Raw genomic sequence first — 20,728 nt, 5'->3', positions numbered from 1 at the left:
TGTCAGCCTCCTTCCACTCCTGCAAAACGAGAGACAAGTTTAGCTGTTTTCTGATGCTTTTAACCCCGGTGAGTCTCCTCCCCAGTAATTAGCGTTGGGCGTTCCCAGCCCTGAGCTCCTTACACCCGAGGCTAATTCACCTCTTCCCAGCTTCATCTTCAGAATTAGCTTTGCATTTAACCCCCGCCTGCCCGGAACCCCCCCCCCTTATATGGAAACGTGGTTTTTCGTCTTCCTTGTCTGATTTCTATTCCCATTTTCTGGCTTTTGTTTTGATATGTATCTGTTGGGGCATTCTGGGATATGTAGTTTGTCTTTTCTCTTGTGGCTCTTATATTTGTATTGTCTGGTGTGATAGTTGATTGGTGGGGCATTCTGGGACATGTAGTCTGGGATTTTACTTGTTCCCGAGTGTCTCTTAAACTTGTCATTATATGGTCTGGTGTGATCATAGACTCATCCCCCTCCCTCTTGTTTTTTTCCGTATTGACCGCTATTGGTTCCTCATCACACAAGCGCATAACATCTTTATAAATATAACTTGTGCTGAAACACAAAGGAAGGGTCACAAAAATGAGTATTTGTGTGGTAATCTGACAAAAAAAGAAATCTATGAAATCTAGTGAATGTAAGTTTAAGCAGCATTTTTTGAGTTTGGAAATGACTTTTTTCTATGAAAGGGTACGATTCACTTTTGGAAAACAATAGTGTGCCCAGCATGTAGAAAGCCTGCTTTAAACAGTGATGGTTCCCCACCCCATTGATAGTTATGGCCCATTAATTCCTGTGGTGTCCCTTTTAGGCCAGAAAAAAACAGGCTGAGCAAATGCTGCCTGCAAACACACGAGTGACGGCAGGGGAAAGGAGGACCGAGCAGATAAGGCCGCCGAGCCCCCAGCTTCACTCGGCGAAGCTGGGGGCTCGGTAAAGCCTTTCCAGGGCTGAGGCAGGCCGGTCAAAGATCCAGCCGGATCTCGGACCCGGCAAGAGTGGGCCCATTGACCAGCGCTGTTATTTGCGATTTTATGCAGTGTATTTCCATAGTCCGGTGACTTTGTGTGGGCTTGTTTGTCAGTGACAAACCTTCCCATGCTGAGTTTGGTTTTGGGAGAGGAGTAGCCTCTACTTTCTTAAAATCTTGGTAAGTCCTAGGAAAGGGTTTGTTGACTGCTCTGAGGGCGAGTTGAGTGTCGCCTGCACTTCTGATGCACAGGGTTGCTTGCTAGGAACATGTAGAAGAAGCGGAACTGTTAGGCTAGTTCCCTATACACCCCTCACCAGGCGTCTCTGGAAAAATCTCCCGAGATGGAGAAACAGGCTGAACATCTAGTGAACTCCCAGGACCCCCCTTTTTAATTAGCATATTTAAGTAACTTTGGGTCTCACCCTAAGTTACTAGGGGAATCCAGACGTGGACCCCTTGCTCACTATTCTTAGAGAGGCACAGATCCACCCTACTGATGAGGTCCAACCAGACCGAAACACGTGTCTGGGGTTTCTCTTGGTACTCTTGTTCAGAGGAGAATTGCCTAGCATTTCGGTGCTGGACTGCCCCTGGGCAGGACAAAGACTGATATGTTTGGGATATTTCTTCTCTGTGAAAGATAGTGAGCTCAAGACTCTGGGTAAGTCTCTTGAAACCAGGACTAATGTCTGGCAGAGGGACTCCCAGGACCCCCCTTTTTAATTAACAGAATTTTACAAAGCCTACAATTTTAATACAAGGCTTACATAGTAATAGGGAGAGGGGAGAGTAGTTGTAGTGTGGAAAGACTAGCGTAGAGGGGGGAGCAGGAGGAAGCTGAGTATTGGTGGGGAGAGCAGTAGGGGCGAGGCCAGAGCAGTAGGGGCGCGGGCAGAGGAGTAGGGGCGTGGCAAAGGAGAACATCTGAGGGACTGTAGGGAGAAGCGAGAGAGGTAGAGACTAAGGAGTGAGGGGAAGAATGGAAGGAGAGTAGAAGGAAAAGAAGGATAGAACTTTAACTAGAGGAGTACAAGTATGTTAAAGAACAGGACCATTGGGGCCTGTGTTGCTGAAAGGCACCTATTTTGTACCAATTGTATTGTGGGACATATGTTAAGGTGCACCTAGATTGTTCCCAGGGGGGAAACCGATATAAAGTGTTTGCCCATGGGCCATCACAACCGGCCAGGCAGAATTCTAGACAGTAGGGGTTACCAAACACTAGAGAGAGGTTTGGATTGAAGGATGCCTGGACATGGTTGGGATTTGGGGGCACACCCCTATTAGAAAAAAGCACGGTTGCAGCCATTTCAGTTGCCACATATTCTAACTTTCCACTACAAAAATTGTGGAGAAGAACTGCATTTATGGGAGACTTTAATTAAGTCACTTTGGAGTTTAGAGTTTCTAAACGTTCTATATTGTAGATATGCTGCAGGTACAGGATAAAACAAGACACATTCTCTATATCACAGATGCAGCAGAAGGGGCAAACTGCTTGTTGGTACTCATTGAGACCCCCGAGGTTAGGGAACGAGCAGGCCAAGAAAAGCTGGTTGAAGTGGGAGCACATAGACTACCCAAAGCAATAGGAAACTAAGGGGGGGAGCTCAAAACCATACTTCTCCCAAACCCAGGGATGACATTGGATCAAGATACCAATGTATATATCTGGACCTGTGGACAGGTACTTATGGTTCCGGATCTGGAACAAGTGCACAGCAAGACATAAAATAAGCAGTGTCGCATAGCAATTTGCTATGCAATTCTGTGGGTTTGCTAATGAAATGGATACTTGTGTAGCAAAGTTATCTATTTATTTAATTTTCCCTCTTCAATGAAAGTACAGCTTGCCCTGCATTCCTCTCTTGCCCTTGATGCTCTCCTCACCCTCTTTTTTTCTGTTCACTTCAACTGCTCATGGTGAGAAAGTGCAGCAGTAATCGTCTCAGCCACTACTCACTTTTAATTGCCAAAGGCATGAGTGGGAGTGCTAGGCAAGACTATTTTTTTCTTTTTCAAATAATTGCAAACCAGAGGTAATTTTATTTAGCGTTCTATGTCCTGTGTGGCAAAGACCAATATGTGTCCACTTTGTATATTTATTTAATACAGTCATGCAAGTCAATTCCTAAAGTGTAAGTTGTTACATAATGCGTAATTACAGTATTCATACTGTAAAACACTGCATCATCTCAATGTTTTACAGTTTAGGTTGCGTAAGAGGCATCATATTGAAAAGTTAACACTTTTGAAAACGTACATGATCAAATGCTTTTGATGGCAAACCGAGTTCTGTTACCTGCAGGTTGCATTCATCTTCCAACTAGTGCTCAAACCATCATCGAACCCATACTCCTTGACATTCTATATTATCCTGTTACTCTATATAAGGTAACCTGAAAATGAAATGACCACAAACTACAATATTCCACCTAGTCTGCTAGTTCTCTGCCTGCTTCACAATCCACTCTGCTTAGTCTTTCCCTCCTCTTACATAATGAATACACAAAGCTAACTAGATGCTTACGCAAAGTAGTGATCAATAGTTCCATCCAGTCTGTACACCTACCGATCTACTGCAATACCAAACACTGTAGTTCGCCTCTGGAGCTCGCTTTGGTTTATGATTATGGTTGTATTATATATTACCACCTGCAGGAGACAGCTGGCCAAACAGTTTTCAGAGCCTTTTTATCATATCTATTTGTGTCCATTGATGCAGCTAACGGTTTACAATTTACAGACACTCATCTATGGCTTGCAAAGCCTTTTTACCCACTTGCATACTGGAGGTAGCATTTTAAAAGAGATGTTTTAAACTTGTATTTAACATTTACTTGGTTTTTGGTAAATGTCAAATATTTCACTCTGGATGGGTGGCAGCAGTGTGCAAAATAAAGTGGGTTGGTAGTGACTTACACCATTTTACATAAATAGCATTTTTAATTTGTTGTCCTCCGATGCTATGGGTCAGGTGCATTTCTCTTAGTTTGAATAGGTAAACTAAGTTACCTGACCTGCAGGTCTAGCTGAAGTTTAAAGAATCTGTAAGGCCTGACTCCTCTCACTAATGTCTTATTTCAGAGACATGCAAAACTGCTGGATTGTTTTCCATTTCATGTCGTGGGTACAAATAATTTCTGGTGACCTTTACAATAGGAGTACACAATTGCTAATCAAATGGGTCTATTTGCTAATCAAAAATATTTTCACTAGCAAACACTGCTAATACATTTTTTAAAACTAATTTATGCCTTTGACAGTGGTGTTTTTGGTGCGAGGTTTAGGTCCAGCTAGCGATGGTTAGGGACTCGGAGTAGTAGGGACTGGAACCCACAACATGGCGAGGATCCAGAAGATTGAAAAGAGAAACCAATAAAACACTTGTAAGGAGTACACCCAAGACAGAAACGTCAGATTTCACGAGGACGGCGGGAGCACTGAAGAACCCAGCTCAGGGGGACCAGAAGGGACAGCAAGCCAGTAAGAAATTCTCTTATCTTGTGGCAAAGGCAGGAGTTGATCCAGGATGTCCTCAGAACGGTGCTGAGGCGGCACAGCAGCAAGCCACCTGGTGTCCAGGCCAGGAAGACTCCTAAGGCATTAGTGCCAGAAGGATTTATCAGGGCGGCAGCACTGCAGTGGCTATGGAAAAAATAAATGGCCCATGAAGAACCAGCTAGGCTAGCCAGTTAGGAGGCGGACAGGAAGCTAAGGAAGATTTCAGAATGGAATTCCACTGAGGAATGCACAGGGTCTTCCACTGATAATACCTTCACTCATGGTCTGGACAAAGACGTCACACCAATCAAATCACAGGGAAGCACACGCCGGTTTTGGTAGCTTGCTAATAATGCTGGCTATAAAAACTGCCAACACACTGGCCCACTTACTCAGAATGTAGATTGCAAAGTATAGTTGACTGCGAACAATTCTACACTAGTTTAAACCTCTGGTGAAAGTGGGTGAATGGGGGAGGGGTGTGGGCTCAGATGGAGAGAACCTCAGGACAACTGTCATTTTAACCCGGCCTCATGGTGCACAAAGACAAAAGGATTGCCAAAACTAAATCAAGGTGCCGCCAGCGTACTCCACAAAATATAACGGAAAAGAATCCCGACAGAAGATCATGAGACGGCCAACAATGAATTAAATCACTGAGTGTTAAGGAAACTAGGGTTTGTTATAATATTGTACAAATATTGCAACTCCTTGTATTTGTTCTGCATTTGATTAGAGCCGAGACACCCTGCGCTACAACCTCAAGAATGTGTGTAAACTTGATTTATTCAATAAAATTTGAAAACTATCAAATATCCAAAATTGTTGCACACATGAAAGAGAAGTTTATGCCGTTGGCATGTGGGATAAAAACTCACATACTGACGTCCACATTTAAATATTACATAAACAGGAAAAGAAAAAGATTTGTCAACACATCCTGTCAGATGTACAGAAACTGTAACCATATACAGATAAAGCATGAAGTGCATTGTCCGTTCATGAAGATTACACACAGTTGATTGCCCACAGTGGCTTGAGACATACGTCTACCATATTGTTCTCAAGGTACTGTATACAGAACAATTGATTGGGTTGTGTGTGTAGAGTTTACAGTTCAGGGGTCTACGTCGTGCACTGGTACCAATCCAATGCAGCGCACACCTCTTGAATGTGCCAATCGAGATTCAAGGATGATCACGTTTAGGCGGTTAGGTGATGTGTCCCCCTTCCTCAGGACCAAAATGAATGAATTATTTATACTGACCCGTGAGGGAAAAGTGTAGAGAAGGAGATCCTCGTGTTAAGTGAATGCTTAAAAGGTGCCTCAAAGTCATGCAGCAAGTGATATGCATGCAAGGCCAAAATGGGACAAAGAGCATATCCGAAGAGGGGAAAGGGGCAGAGAGAGTCGGTTGAGTGCCACATGCAAAGAGTAAGTCCATGCATGTTGTGTGCATGAGAACCCAGAACGTGTATTACTTTTAGTAGACATGGCCCCTGTGTAATCACTCGCAGCTACATCTGTGAAGTAGGTCCCCAACAGTTTTTATTGTGCAGCATGCAATCCAGTGAACAAGGAAAGCACTATATATGACATTTAGAAAAAACTTAAATATCATTACCTCCCAGTTTCCCAGCAAGTCAAGCTGCCGAAGTATGAGTTGCTCTCCAGTGGAACTGAGGGATAGGATAAAGCACGTCCGTGTTGCATACGACACTGACTGGAGGGGCCTTTGCATCCCTCCGGTTTTAGATGTGCGATTTAGCATGAGCAGAGAGGAACCAAACGCATGCATTGCATTGAGGGAGTCGCATATTACAATGGTGCTCGAAAGACCGATTATTTTGTGTATGGACACAGCGCCTACCTTCAGCTGCAGGACACTGTGTCAAGATTTCACGATATCTCTAGCGGAGAGCTTCATGTTTTAATGGGTCAGATCATGGATGTGGGTAAAGCCAATTCCACGTATCATCATACGAGCCTGAGCATAGGTGAAAAAAAGAAGGAAACTGGGGGCTTGAGCGGGCGTATAAACTACAGAAAAAAGCTGTGTTCAAGAATCATTAGGTGCCATGAAGTAATGGATGGCGTCCTATTGTTGATGAAAGCTCTGCAGCGTGGTTGCTGTTCGACTGCTTCAAGGGGAGAAGCGTCCTGGCAGTGCTGTTATGTTGCCTAGCAAGGGTTGCCGAGTTACGGCTCCGGTGGGCGCCAAGAGGATGCAGTGGTCCAAGTGGGAACTGCACACTGGAGGTTAAATGTATGGCATGTAGAGGCACTACGGGCTGTCAGGGAAAGGTCTATTTTACAGTAGCACCGTGATTGGGAGCATATGTGTATGGGCCATACATATGGGTTGGGTAAAAAGCACACCTGGCACTTGCATGTGCATGGAGGGGTGGAATTGTGGTAGTTGCAAACTGCCAGCCTACTCCACAGCACACCTTCAGGGTAATTGGATCGCCCTGGCACCAAACAGGGGTGTTTAAAAAGCACCCTTGCCTTGGTAGCATGCTAGCATATGGAGTAAGAGGGGCTGCACACCAGAAAAATGATTCCAGTGGCAGGGGGACTTAAGTCACTCTAGCCACAAAAGAAAAGTGAAAAAAATGGAAGCCTGCAAAAGGCTTGGGTGGATTAAGAGAGATGGGGATCCAGAACATCAAAACATGAAATTCTACCCTAACAAGGGGTAAACTAATCTTGGAGCTATTTCAAAAGAGGTTGGTGTTAATTGCAATTTTTTCCGCAGTATTTACTCCGTTGAATGATGCCTTCCAAGGTGCCATGCTGGTCCTATGCATATGTGAGCAAGCCATCCATTTAGGTAGGATCTTTAGAATCTTTTGGACAGTCGTGACAAAGGCCGTCATTAAGGCGCATTCACTATGAAAGTGATACAAAGTGGTTGTCAAGTGGGCAGCTGTTTGCAGCAGACCACTTTGTTTCATCATTGGAAAGTGAGAGCTATTTTCCTTTATCATTGTCTACAGACTTGACGCTGTGTGAGCGAAGGTGCTCCACCCCCCCGCTTTCATTCAGAACGACGTTGACGCCGCAAAGCGGCCGCATAGTGGTTGTCACGTGGGCCGCAGTTTGCTGGTCGCAGTGAACATTAACATTAGCATTAACGCTAGCGTGAGGAAACACTGCTGCATTTAGCTCGAGTGACGGAGGAATCACCATCAAGAAGACCAAAAGTGTGAGTACCGGCTACCCCGTGTGGGACTGAGGGCAATCGGCACCTACACGGCACAGTGTACAAAGAGTGTTTAGTCTTAAGTGGATCATTGGATGGACTTGGTGTCTAACTGTGAAGCGAATAGTTGGGCGCATCGGGAGATGCTGGGAGATTGTGGGGGTATACCTCTTTGATCTCAGCGGCGGAGGGTGGATCCCCTTAGCGGCTTTGATTAATAGTGATATTATTCACGGAGCACAGACATGCAGACTTTGCGGTGTGCGTGACATCGCAGCAAGCGTGAGGGCAAATCGGACCCGCTCGTTGCTTGATTGTACACCGGCCCAGCTACTAGTATGTTGGAAGAATCAAAGACTTGGGGAAGACAGACTAGAGGAGGCGGAGGTGGAGTACACTATACCCCCGGCTATGGAGCAGGCAGAAAGTCAGGAGAAATTACCCAGTGACTGGTCTAACTCCGAACTAACAACGGAGCCGAGTAATTGGCCCTCAGTGCAGGGAGCCTGCCCAATTGACATTAGGGTGGAAATAGGCCGCTCAACGGCTTCCTCTGTCAATGTTCTACAGAAGCAGAAGAAAGCAGAGCCTGGCAACATAACAGTAAATGACTACGGGGAAGCTGACCGAGATAACCTGTCGCAGAAGTTGGACTCTGTGGAGCCTCTAGCCCCCAAGGGAGTCCCAAAATCAGTTGGGACTGGAACTGTTAATATCTTAGGGGAAGAACAAGCTATACCTATAGAGGTATTAGTAACATCAAACACTAAGTCACAACCTACGGTATATAGATTGGGCAAATCCACCCCCAATACTGTATTGAAAAGGCCATCTTAACCTTCATTAAAGTCGATCTGGAAGCCGCCAGGCCTCACTCCCGCAACACTACACTTTAAACATTTTCTTTTAAATTATTTTTTTTACCGGAAGTAAGTCAACAAAATGTCACAGAACGTAGCTGAGGAACGGGGAATTCACCTCCCCCAACCAATGCACAAGGGGGAGGAGGGTGAAGGATCAAATTTCAAGGAAGTCACCAATCAAAATGATGGCCCAATTGCTTGCAAACAAATGTGACTTTATAGTCTCAACAAGGCAAGTCCAGGGTAAACCAGGCTCCCATTTGGGGGATTCTATGAACAAACACAAAAGCACAAAGCTACCAGCGGAGGGAACCCTCTGTTACTGAGATTTGTAGATTTCATTATCGGATGAGGACCTTCTAATGGATATGGCAGCAACGCAAATGGAAGAACAGACCTAAAAAAACCACAGCTATTCAGAGTAATCTTGACAATAACACGCAACAGCTGGAATTCTCCACAGTATAACTGATCCCATAATTCAAGACAAAAAGAAAAGAAAAGCAGATTTGGACAAACATAGACACTGACCCAATGCAAGGAGCAGCAACAGGGTCTAGTACCTCAAGGAGCGACTTTAGTCTCGACAAAGGAAGTCCAGGGTAAACAAGGCTCCCATTTGTGTCGTTGGTAACCCCGGGAAAAAGATCTGATGGAGAAGAGGGGCAAGTTGAATCACAAGGACTTAAGGGAAAAGATGCCTCCTGTTATCAATCCAACAGAAACTGCAAAGGCCCTATATCCTGAGACCAGAAACCCAACCCCCCCCAAAGGGAACCTAATGGTCATGGAAGGAAGAAGAGCAAATTCACCAGCAATGGGCCAGACAGAAAGAAAAGGACCATGCCTTTTGGAGGGGACAGGGACATGGTTCCAAAAGTCCCAAATATGAGATATTTTCAAAGTTGGGAGAGGGCCTAGAAAATGTTCCTTCACCCCAAACGAAAAGAGAGCTATTAAAAGGAAATTTGATTAAGCGGAAGAAACAACAAAAAAGTGATATAACACCTCCAAAAAAGTGGCAGCATTCAAGAGACCAAAGGTTAAGACCTATAATAAGAATTGTAAATCTACCCAACACTGGAGGTGTACAACCTCAGGAAACTACCGTTGAAGTGCGTTCTACAGTAGTATCTAGTGAGCTGACTCCAACTGGGGCCCAGGAGTGAAGACTGTTAAAATTGGAGCACCAGGTAGAGGAAATAAATGAGGATGAAGAGATGGAGGACCTCATTAATCTCTCGACCTACACCATTACAGAGGGTGAAAAAAGTCGGCTGGAAACGGATCTGGGGAGATTTGAAACTTCCGGTCCTGTGGAATTGCAGGTCGGTTTCAGTATGTTGGATGAAGGCTCTGATGAAGGAGACCAAATGCAACCCCCAGCAGCAGGCCCTGAAAATAGGAAAGTTGAAAGAAAAATCGATCAAATCGAAAGTCAGTCTGAAACGCCAGAAAGTAAAAGAAGACCGCTGCAGTCAGTAACAGATGAAGAACTAGATGACCTGCCTACACAATTTTACCCCTTAAAACTAACAAGGGGATTAAGAAGCAAAAGTCGTCCCTTTCAGAACTTGGAGCAGAAAAGGGCGAACGTATATAGTCCCTTAAGGGACCAGTGGAAATCTACTTGACCATATGACAATAAGGGACAGAACGTTCCAAGAATGTGGCAAATGCGAGGGGGAGAGAAAGATAACACCTATTAACTTCTTTTGCAAAGGATACTACTGATAAACTATGACCTCATTTTAAAAAGGGCGAATTCTCTCCACTTATTACACTGCATATCAGCGTTCAAGTGCATAGAATCGTGTGATTTCCATTTGATCGAATTTCCAGAAGAGGAGACGCTGGATAAAGTAGTGATATGTGTCAACTCTTGGGAAGAATATATTGTTGCAAGAAGGAAGGAAACTTCTGCCAATGGGATTTGCACTAGCCTCTTGCGATGACCAGGCTAAGAGTCCCAAAAGATCTATGGGGAGACACACTGACACTTTCTTAAAAAAAAATTAAAACAAATAAAAAAGCAAGTAAGGTAGAGCTAATTATAATGCAATCATCAAAAAGACATTATAATGGCGACAACAGAAAAATCTTAACTACCGTATTAATGTAGATAATAGGCTACAACCCAAGCAGAGAGATATGAAGTTTGGAAGTAAAGTGACGGCCGGGGCACTAACTGCAGAGAATTCTTCAGCTTAGCGCTCAAACCCTTTTGCAGACATGCATCTGGAAGGTCTCTCCTGGGATGTTTCTCTCGTATTCTGGAATACGAGAGGCTTTGCTCACCTTTTTGGAAGAGGAGAGCTAAATTGTGAAGACTGTAATATAGTGTGTCTGCAAGAGACATGGCTGAGGGACCAACCGTTACTGGAAGGATTTTCTGTCTACATAAATCCAGCGACAAAGGGTCCAAGTGGCTGTCCGGCAGCAGGCCTCCGATTGGCATTGACAAAACATTTCAAATGTAAAAGTAATTTCTGAAAAATGTCCTTGCCTTTAATTCAGGCGATGTTAATTTCTATAGGACCCCACGAACAGAAAGATAAGGACACTTGTTTTATTAAACGTATACTGGAACCTTGCAGCAGCCGAGGGATTTGTAAGATCTGTTCATGCCATAATTGAGGAAGCAATGTGAATATGGGGAAAACCTGGACATTTTAATATGTGGAGACCTCAATATTCATTGTTTCGCCGATAGATCGAGGTTGATAACAGGTTTCTCCAAAACCGCAACCCCGCAAATAATTGGGTCTCTCTTGGTGAGCCGAATTAGAAAAAAAATGTTTTCACATTGCTAATGGCCACACTGATGCGGACATCCCTGCTCGTGCCACATGGATGAGAGGTAATGAGAAAAGGACACTTGATTACATATTTGCCTCTGAGATATTGAGATATACGCCAATTTGTGTAACCTCCAGGTACGGATGACGAATTCTATCGACCCACGGAATCTTAAGCGTAACAATTAAGGGATGGTCGGGGCGAGGAAAATGAAGGGGCAAGATGAGCTCATAGTTGCAACAGGAAGAAACAGACTTAAAATTCAAAAGGATACCCCTGGAGTCATGGTGAAGGGAGGCCTGTCAAGGCAACAAAATCTAATGGCCTTTAAGGAGGTCAGGGGGAGGGATAGCCTCACTTTTATAAAGCATCACATCTTTGATGGGGCAGCAGCCTCAAAAAGAAAGAATTGAAATGGCGTATAAGAAAACTCCAAAAAGAAGGTCGAAAAGACATACTGTAAGAAGCCTAAAACAGCACTACAAAAACTGGCTGAAAGGCCGTAAGTGGGCTATGCATCAACGGGATGCTGAAATTATGTTAAGCATAGTATTAACAAAAAAACCCTCAGAAATGTGGAGGGTATTTAACAATATATGCGCCCTGCAGGCCGCTTTGATTTCTAACGCAGTGCCTGCAGGTCTGTATTAATAATTTTGGTGCACTGTTTGCTACAGAAAATGAGGAAAAAGAGAAGGAGGACATCGAAGAGAACTTGGTCATTCCCGACGGAGAAAAGGTATATAGAGAACCTCATAAAATCTGCAAGTAATTAAAGGGCGGCCGGCTTGGACGGTCTCACAAATTGCACACTAAAGAAAGACCCTGAAAAATGGTCTAACCTGATGTACGACTGGTTTACGGAGATCAAAAGAAAAAGGATGATTCCTGACTCTTGCCGATCTTCCATCATTGTAACTATATTCAAGAAGGGCGATAGGTCCAACCCTGATGACTATAGGCCTATCGCCCTCCCGGATGTTGTGGGCAAGATATTTGGAGCACTAATACTGAAGGCCCTGACAAACTGGAGGCAAAAGGCAGGCCGGTATGATAAATGGCAGGCTGGCTTTGTCCAAGGAAGTGGGACTACTTGAAATCTTTTCCTGGTTAATTTGATTAGATCAAGAGCGAAGCAAAAAGATATGGGTAAAATCTATCTAGCTCCAATTGACCTTGCCCAGTCCTTTGACCCTAGTTAGAGACCGAAGCTCTGGGAGAAGTCAAAGGACTGGGATTGTCCTCAGAATACAGTGAGGTGAGAGCTTCCAAAATGTCCTAACACCAGTTTACAGGTCAGACTGGACAAAAATGGCAACTTCTCAGTCCATAAAAACATTGAAAGGGCTAAAACAGGGTTGCATTTTGGCTCCGGCAATGTTTAATCGATTCTTCTCCAGCATGGGGTCTGGCATGGATTCACATGCTCATGAATATTCCCCGTCGTCAGGCTGGGAATCCTCAGTAAAGAAAAAATCAGTATCAGTTTTGTTTCTGATCCGTCTTTCTTAGTAGTAACCAATCACTGATCTATGGGTCATACTGCCCCCAGCCAATGACTGCCCTCTCCCTAAGCCCCGCCTCTGGCAGCCATCCTCAGATTTTTACCGCACGCTCAAGTGTTAGGAGTCCTTGTGTATAGCTCTCGAGTTTTTTTTTGCTGCGTTTTCACGCTTTTTCAGGAGATTTCTCATTTTTTCGGTTTAATCGAGCCTCAAGCTCCACCGTTTCCACTTGCGACAACGGGGACCCGTTTCGGAATTCTTCTACGCCCCTCAAAGGTGAAGTTTTCATCGAGTTTACACTTCTTGGAGGTTTTCGGAAGATCTGCGGCCTACCTCAACGGACATGGCCCAGGACAAGGGAAGCTCGACGCCCGGATCCAAGCTGTTCAGGTGCTGCCCTGGATGCGGATTACAGAAAGTTTTCAAGGAGGACGAGCATTCGCGATGGCTCTACTGCCTTCATGAGGATAAGACGCATGTGGAGAAAGACTGCGTTCTGCAAGAACCTTTCGGAATGGACCAAACAAGATCGCCGTTCCCGCCTCGCCGCCTGGCTGGAGAAGGGCACAGTAGGCGAGAAGGCGAAGAAGTCTGAGCGGGCTTCTAAGTCCTTTGAGGGCGCCACGGCGACGGGGGCCCAACAGAAGGCCAAGCACCGCGAGTCCGCGGGCACCGGAAGTGCCGAAAGGTCGGGCTCTTTGGCTGCCAAGCAGGGCGCTACTTCCCCGACACGTTCGGCCACGAGCCAGCGCTCTGGTTTGGGGAAGAGGAAGTCCGAGAACCCGGGTAGGCTGCTGGAGCGGTCCCGGTCGATCTCAAAGGGGGAGCAAGGCGCTGACCCTGCCCCCAAGGCGAAGGCCCAGGACGCACCTAAGGTGAGGGCTTTGATCCACCCGGCAAAGGCCTCTACCGTAGTGGTAGCTGTGACCCTGGCAGAGCCGGCTGAGACTACGCCTGTGGAAACGCCCTCTGGGCCCAGAGTATCCCTGCCACCGCAGAGGGAATCCTCTTTCCAGCTCATCATTAAGACCCCCGTGAAGTCCCTGGTGGAAAAAGAGGGGGGGGTGTGGCCATTACAGACTCGGAATCAGCCTCTGAGGAGGAACTGGTGGAAACCGAGAAGGGTTCAACGAAGGGTCCTTAGGCCTCAACGAGAGGTTCGAAAAAGGTTCGATCCCAGGGGACGGTCCCTGTTGACGTGATAAAAGATAGCGACGATGACGACGAACAGGGCCCAGTGGAGCGGCCATCCCGTCTATCGCAGCCATTGCCCGAGCCCCAGGATAGCTCGGCGGCCATTTTGTTGGCAATCGAATCCTTATGCACCGAGATAAGGATGAGATTACCACGGACCCCGATGGAGGATCCAGAACCAGGCACATCGGGAAGCCCTCCGAACAAGCGGAGGAGAGTCCACCCCGCTCTGCCCTTCGTGCCTGTGAGACCGGTGGACCCCTAATCCCACTCGCCGGACCCTAGAGAGGATACGGCAACGGATACAGGGACGGACGATGACGGCGGCGATGACGCAGCGGACATCCCATCGTCACCCCCCCTCGCGGGCGTCTCCAGCCGATAAAATTGGCACTTCCCACGCCTTGATAACTAGGGCATCCGAGCTCTTCCAGCTCTGCCCTGAAGAACAGAAAAAGGAGGGGGTTTCTGTACCAACGACGAGAGGCCAAGAGGAAGACAGTCCTCGCAGTGCCTTTACTCGACGACATCTGGGGCGAGGGGCTTGCTGTCCTCAAGAACCCTTCCACGACACCAGCCAAGAGGGACAGGTACGAGAAGAAGTACCGAGTCCCCGATGCTGCCCCCTTGTGCCTCAGGACCCAGCCTACGCCAGACTGTCGTCTCGGCAGTGGCTAAGAAGAAGGCAGCGGGTGCGGCGGCTTCAACTTCCACTTCCCCGCCGGACAGCGAGGGCAAGAAGTTGGACTCTATGGGACGACGAGTCATCTTGTCGGTGGCGACGACGATTAAGGCGGCCAATGCCTTGGCGATCGTGGCCCGTTATGACAGGGAGCTCTGGTTCAAGATAGCTCCCCTGCTAGACTTCCTACCTGATGACAAAAGGGCGGAGGCCCTAGAAATTCTGCAGGAAGGCGAGGTGGCGTCGGATCACGCCATAACGGTGGCAACGGACATTGCCAATACCGGATTTCGCCAACTGGGCAACAGAGTTTGCCTCCGACGACGAGGATGGCTCAAGGCGACAGACTTTCGCCAGGACGTCCAGACCAGAGTGTTGGACATGCCGTTCGACGGCAACAACCTTTTTGGTAAGGCGGTGGACGAGTCCCTACAGGCCATCAAAACCGACTCAGACGGCCAGGGCCCTAGGGGTGCTTCAACAGCGTCGTCTCTTTCGGAGCTCCGGAGGCAGACAGGGTGCCTCCAAAGGATCCAGCGGTGGCTCCTCCACTTACCGCCAGGCGGCCCGCTCCTCTTCCCAGGGGGCCTACAGAGGTCGCGGCAAGCAAGGGGGTTCCCGCCGCCGTCGCCAAGGCAGCACGGCCGCCTCCAAGCAAGACTGAGCCAGCTGGGTTGTCGGGCCCCCACCACAGCACCCCAGTGGGAGGCCAGCTGACCTCAGCGTGTGGGAGTCCATCTTCACCGACCGTTGGGTGTTGGACACCTTGGCCAACGGGCACTCGCTGGAATTCCAAAAGAAGTGCCCGCGCATTCCTCCTGTGGCCAGGAAGGAGAATCACGTCCCTCAACTACTGTTGGAGGTAAAGGCGATGTCAAGAAAGGTGCCATCGAGCTCGTCCCCAGATGGCTCCAGGGCTCGAGTGTACTCAAGGTACTTCCTCGTCAAGAAGAAGACAGGTGGTTGGCGCCCCATCCTGGACCTGCGTCGCTTAAACAAGTACATCAAGGCGCAGAAATTCAGGATGGTCACCCTCCAGCACGTGCTGGGACAGCTAGAGGAAGGCGACTTCCTATCGTCTTTGGACCTGGAGGATGCTTACTTCCACATCCCTATTCTAAAAAGGCACAGGAAGTTCCTCAGGTTCGTGGTTCAGGGACGCCACTACCAATTCAGAGCCCTACCGTTCGGATTAAAGTCGGCACCCAGGGTTTTCACCAAGTGCCTGGCACCAGTGGCGGCGCGGCTGCGTCTGCAGGGGATCCACGTTTACCCCTACCTGGACGACTGGCTAATCCGGGCAAAGACAAGGGAACTCTGTTGAACACACGACGAGGACCGTCCGGTTGCTCACGGAGCTGGGGTTCACCATCAACTACCCCAAATCCCACATGGTTCCATCGCAGATAGCACTGTTTCTGGGAGCGAAGCTCGATACAGTGGGGCAATTGGCCTCCCCTTCAGAGGAGAGGACCAAGACCATCCTGGGCAAGGTGCAGCGCCTGCTAGCCACGGACATGGCCAGGGTGAAGTCCATCAAGTCCCTCCTCGGGATGATGTCCTCATGCATCTATCTTGTACCCCTTTGCAGATTTCGGATGCGTCCGCTACAGGAGTTCCTAGATGCCCGCTGGCTTCAGGCGAGGGGCTATTTCGAGGACAGGATCCCTCTCGACGAGGAGTTCCGTCGGGCGATCTTATGGTGGGGCATCCATGCTCTCCTCACGACAGGCACGGAATTTCAAATCCTGGCGTTTCAGGAGACGGTGACGACGGACGCCTCTCTGGAGGGTTGGGGGGCCCACACCGGAGACCTCCACGCAAGAGTCCTTTGGCTCCCGGAGTAGAGGTCTCTCCACATCAACATTCTGGAGCTCCGAGCAGTGTTCTGGGCTCTCAAGTTGTTCCTTCCGTCCCTCAAGGGCAAAGTGGTGAGGATCTTCACCGACAACACCACCACAATGTTCTATATACGGAAGCAAGGAGGCACCAGATCCCCAGCCCTATCCAAGGAGGCCCAGGATCTGTGGCACTGGGCCTTCGCCCAGGGGAAGTTTCTGGTTCCCTTCCACCTGGCAGGAATAAAAAACACCATTGCAGACTCACTCAGCAGGGAGCTGCGCTCGTGCCACGAGTGGGAACTGCGCCAGGACCAAGTGGATCGACTCTTCCAACGATGGGGCAAACCCCAGATCGACCTGTTCGCGACGGCGACGAACTCCAAGTGCCAGAGGTTCGCCAGCAAGTTCCCACAGCCGAGGAGCATGGGCAATGCTTTCTCGTTCCCTTGGGACAGCCTGTTTCCATACGCGTTCCCTCTGTTGCCGTTGCTGCTCCGCCTCATCAACCAGCTCAAGAAGTCCAGGTGCAGGATGATCCTCGTCGCACCGGCGTGGCTGAGGCAGATCTGGTTCCCGGACCTTCTGGACTGGTCAACGTCCTCACCAGTCAAGCTGCCGGCGGACGCGGATCTTCTCTCCAGAGAAGGAGGCGCCATTCTCCATCACGACCCACAGTCGCTGAACTTGCAGGCCTGGCTCCTGCAGCACTAGAGTTTGGAGGGTACGATATCCCGGCTGATTGCAGATAGGTTCTTGCAAAGGCCAGGGCGTCCTCAACTCTCAAGTGTTAGTCATAAATGGAAGAGGTTCTCTGTCTGGTGCCGTGCACAGATGATTAACCTTCTGCGGATTACGGCCCCTCAAGTGCTGCCGTACCTACTGTCGCTGGCCAAAGCTGGACTGGCTCACGCCTCCATAAAAATACATCTGGCTGCCATCTCCCGATATACCAGGACTACGGGACGGGCGTCCTTGTGGTCTCATCGCCTGGTGAAGGAATTTATGAAGGGACTATTCTGATCATTCCCGCCGGTGAAGGCCCCCGCCCCGGCGTGGGAGCTTAATGTGGTGCTGACCAGGCTCATGGGAGCCCCATTCGAGCCTATGCATTCGGCGCCTTTGAAGTTCCTGTCATGGAAGCCAGCGTTCCTCGTGGCCATCACCTTTGCACGACGAGTGCGAGAGATTCAGGCCCTAACTTGCAAGCCTCCGTACTTGACTTTTCATGACACAAGGGTAGTGCTGAGGACACACCCCTCCTTCATGCCCAAGGTGCCGTCCGACTTCCACCTCAACGAGCCCTTGGTGTTACCAGTTTTCTTCCCGTCACCTTCGTCTCCGGCCGAGAGGACTTTGCTGCATGTAGCTAGAGCGCTGAAGTTCTACATGGACTGCACGAAGAGTTTTCGGAAGACGTCACAACTGTTTGTGAACTTTGGGTCTGTGAATCAAGGGAAGACTCTCTCAAAGACTTCCAATTCCAGATGGCTCTCCGGCTGCATCATGCATTGTCACCGGTTGGCAAACCGACCGCTGCCCGGCCATCCGAGAGTCCATTCGACCAGAGCGATCGCTGCTACCACGGCGTTCCTGTCTGGTGTGCCCCTGCTGGACATCTGCAGGGCTGCTACGTGGAGGTCGACGCACACCTTCACAAGATTCTACTGCGTCGATCGGGACTCCAGGGAGGAGTCCAGGGTCGGCCAAGCAGTGCTGCGCAACCTGTTCGCTTAAGGTGAGCCTGGTGAGGAGGTAAAAGATGCTTAATGTTGAGCCTGTTGCCACCTCCCTTGGTTGTGCATGTGTATACTGCTATGTATTCTTTTATTCATGAGCATGTGAATCCATGCTGGAGAAGGAACAAGTTACTTACCTGGAACTGTTGTTCTCCAGCATGGGTCTGGCATGGATTCACATCCATGCCAGACGGATGGGAAGATTTCTTATGCATAGCGAACCCTCCCACCTACCCCTCTGCGGCTCTTCACTTGGTCATACTGTCACTTGGCTGCTACCAAATCTGAGGATGGCTGCCAGAAGCGGGGCGTAGGGAGAGGGCAGTCATTGGCTGGGGGCAGTATGACCCAGAGATCAGTGATTGGTTACTACTAAGAAAGACAGATCAGAAACAAAACTGATACTGATTTTTTCTTTACCGAGGATTCCCAGCCTGACGACGGGGAATATTCATGAGCACGTGAATCCATGCCAGACCCATGCTGTAAGTAACTTGTTCCATCTCCGCTATTGCTGGTGTGTTTGAGGATGTCCGATGCTTTCCACCACGAACAGCAGGGGAATTGGTGAGTCGGCTGCTTTATGCGAATGACTTGATCCTCTTAAACCAAACGCAGGTGGGGTTGCAAAGACAGTTGAATGAACTGGCCGTATATCTCGAAGCTAATGGCTTAAAAATAAACATAGCAAAATCAAAATCCTGACTCTGGAGGGCAGAACAGGACAGAAGAATTCAACTAAAACATTGTGGTAACTAAAGGGAGAAAATAATCGGTGAAGTGTCAACCATCACCTACTTAGGAATGTGTTTAAATAATAGCGCAGCGGATGCCCAAAGTGAAGACATCCTAAGTAAGACCAGAAATCTGCCTTCTCGGGCATGTCTCATACAATCAAAACACTGCAAATTAGAATAGAATTGTATCTTATGAAAGTGGCACCAATACGGACTTATGGAGCGGAGGCTTCTTTTACATTGTACGCATCGGTATGGCCCAAACTGGAAGGCATTTTTTGGAGTCAAGTTCTCTTTGCCAACATGCTTGCCTATCCAGTTAAGAGAAGAGCTGGGTCTGTCCTCTTTATATTCTATCAGAGTATGGAAAACACTGTCATTCTACCGTAAATGCCTGCTAGTAATACCTGAAGGTGGCTTTAAAGTTCTGAACAAAGCTTTACAAAAGAATACCGAAGTTCACCATGCAGCATGGAAAACCGTTTGTACGGCGATATTGCATACGTCAGAAGATATCTTAAAGGCTAATCCAGGACAGGTTAAATGTATATTATTTGATCAAGATTGGATTGATGCATGTGAAAAGGGAAGAAAAGCTGAACTATATGAACATCCCGAGTTTGGAACCAAGACGCAGGGTTAAAGTGCCAAGATACTTAGAAAGGTTTCCTAGTAGCACACTCGGAAGTCAATTCATGCGATTTTGTTTGAATTTGATGCCATCTAGGAAAATCACAGATGTGCGAAAAGATCAAATACTGAGAAGCTATGAATGACGATTGTGTAAAGGTAGTCAGGAAACACTGTTTCACCTGACTTTAATATGCTGTCATTGCTACTTCAAAGAACTAGATGGATGGGAAGATTTCTTATGCATAGTGCCACGCTATCAGCGGATGACTGGTAGAGTATTTTACTCCAAGGTGATCGTGTTCCTGTAACACTGGCACGATTATTGTTTTTGAAGAAAGTAGTCCTGATGATGGAGAAAGGGGCAGAACGCAAAATTGGAAAATAGAACTTTGACAGAAGCAATGTTTCTTGTTTTAAAAATAAAATGGGTAAATGGAGGAGGCCATGACCCCCCTATCAAGATGCGGAGACCATTTATTTTCCATTTTATGTTTGACACTTTGGTTGGTTTATAGCTGTACGGTTTGATTTTCTAAACCGCATGTTATCGTCCTGCCATCACCTACATGGAAGACGTTGGCCTCACAACGTCGCGCCCGGAGGAGAAGGCCCAGGAGGGCTCTTCCGATGACCTATGAGTAAGGTAACCAAGCTGGGCTACATGGGGCTTTTCCCACGACTTTGACCATTATTTCCACTATATCTGGTCTGCACTGCCCGCATCGTCATGATATTTGCATTATTTACACCTTTGGTCGGCCTGATGCCTGAGCTCCCGCGTGAGCACATTTACTTATGGTAATCCAAAATCTGATGCCTTTGCTTTGCTTTGAATCGCAATACTGGCTCCGTTTGTATATGGCCGCCGGATCAAAGAATTCTCCCAAGAGTTATTAGTTTCTTGCACCGACTCGTTGCTGCTACACAATTGGTGCCTGCCCCAACAAAGGCAACCAAAAGGGAGCCGGTAGGCAAACGCCGGCCTCCCACCGAAGCGAAGGCCCACAATTAAGGCCCCTGGCTTTCTGAGGCTGTCCGAGACTGTCCGAGACGGATGCATTCCG

At 47.9% G+C, this 20,728-nt stretch overlaps 1 protein-coding gene across 1 annotated transcript in view; it reads left to right on the top strand.

Annotated features, from left to right (window-relative positions):
- Positions 1–20,728, top strand: part of XPR1 (xenotropic and polytropic retrovirus receptor 1) — a 1,026,978-nt gene that overhangs the window by 289,889 nt on the left and 716,361 nt on the right. The gene's annotated exons all lie outside the window — the stretch shown is intronic.

This window comes from Ambystoma mexicanum, chromosome 1q (assembly GCF_040938575.1).
Source record: "Ambystoma mexicanum isolate Mex_15411 chromosome 1q, UKY_AmexF1_1, whole genome shotgun sequence".
Classification (NCBI taxonomy): domain Eukaryota; kingdom Metazoa; phylum Chordata; class Amphibia; order Caudata; family Ambystomatidae; genus Ambystoma; species Ambystoma mexicanum.
The sequence above is the reverse complement of the archived record's forward strand: the minus strand, read 5'-3'. Positions and strand labels throughout refer to the sequence as shown.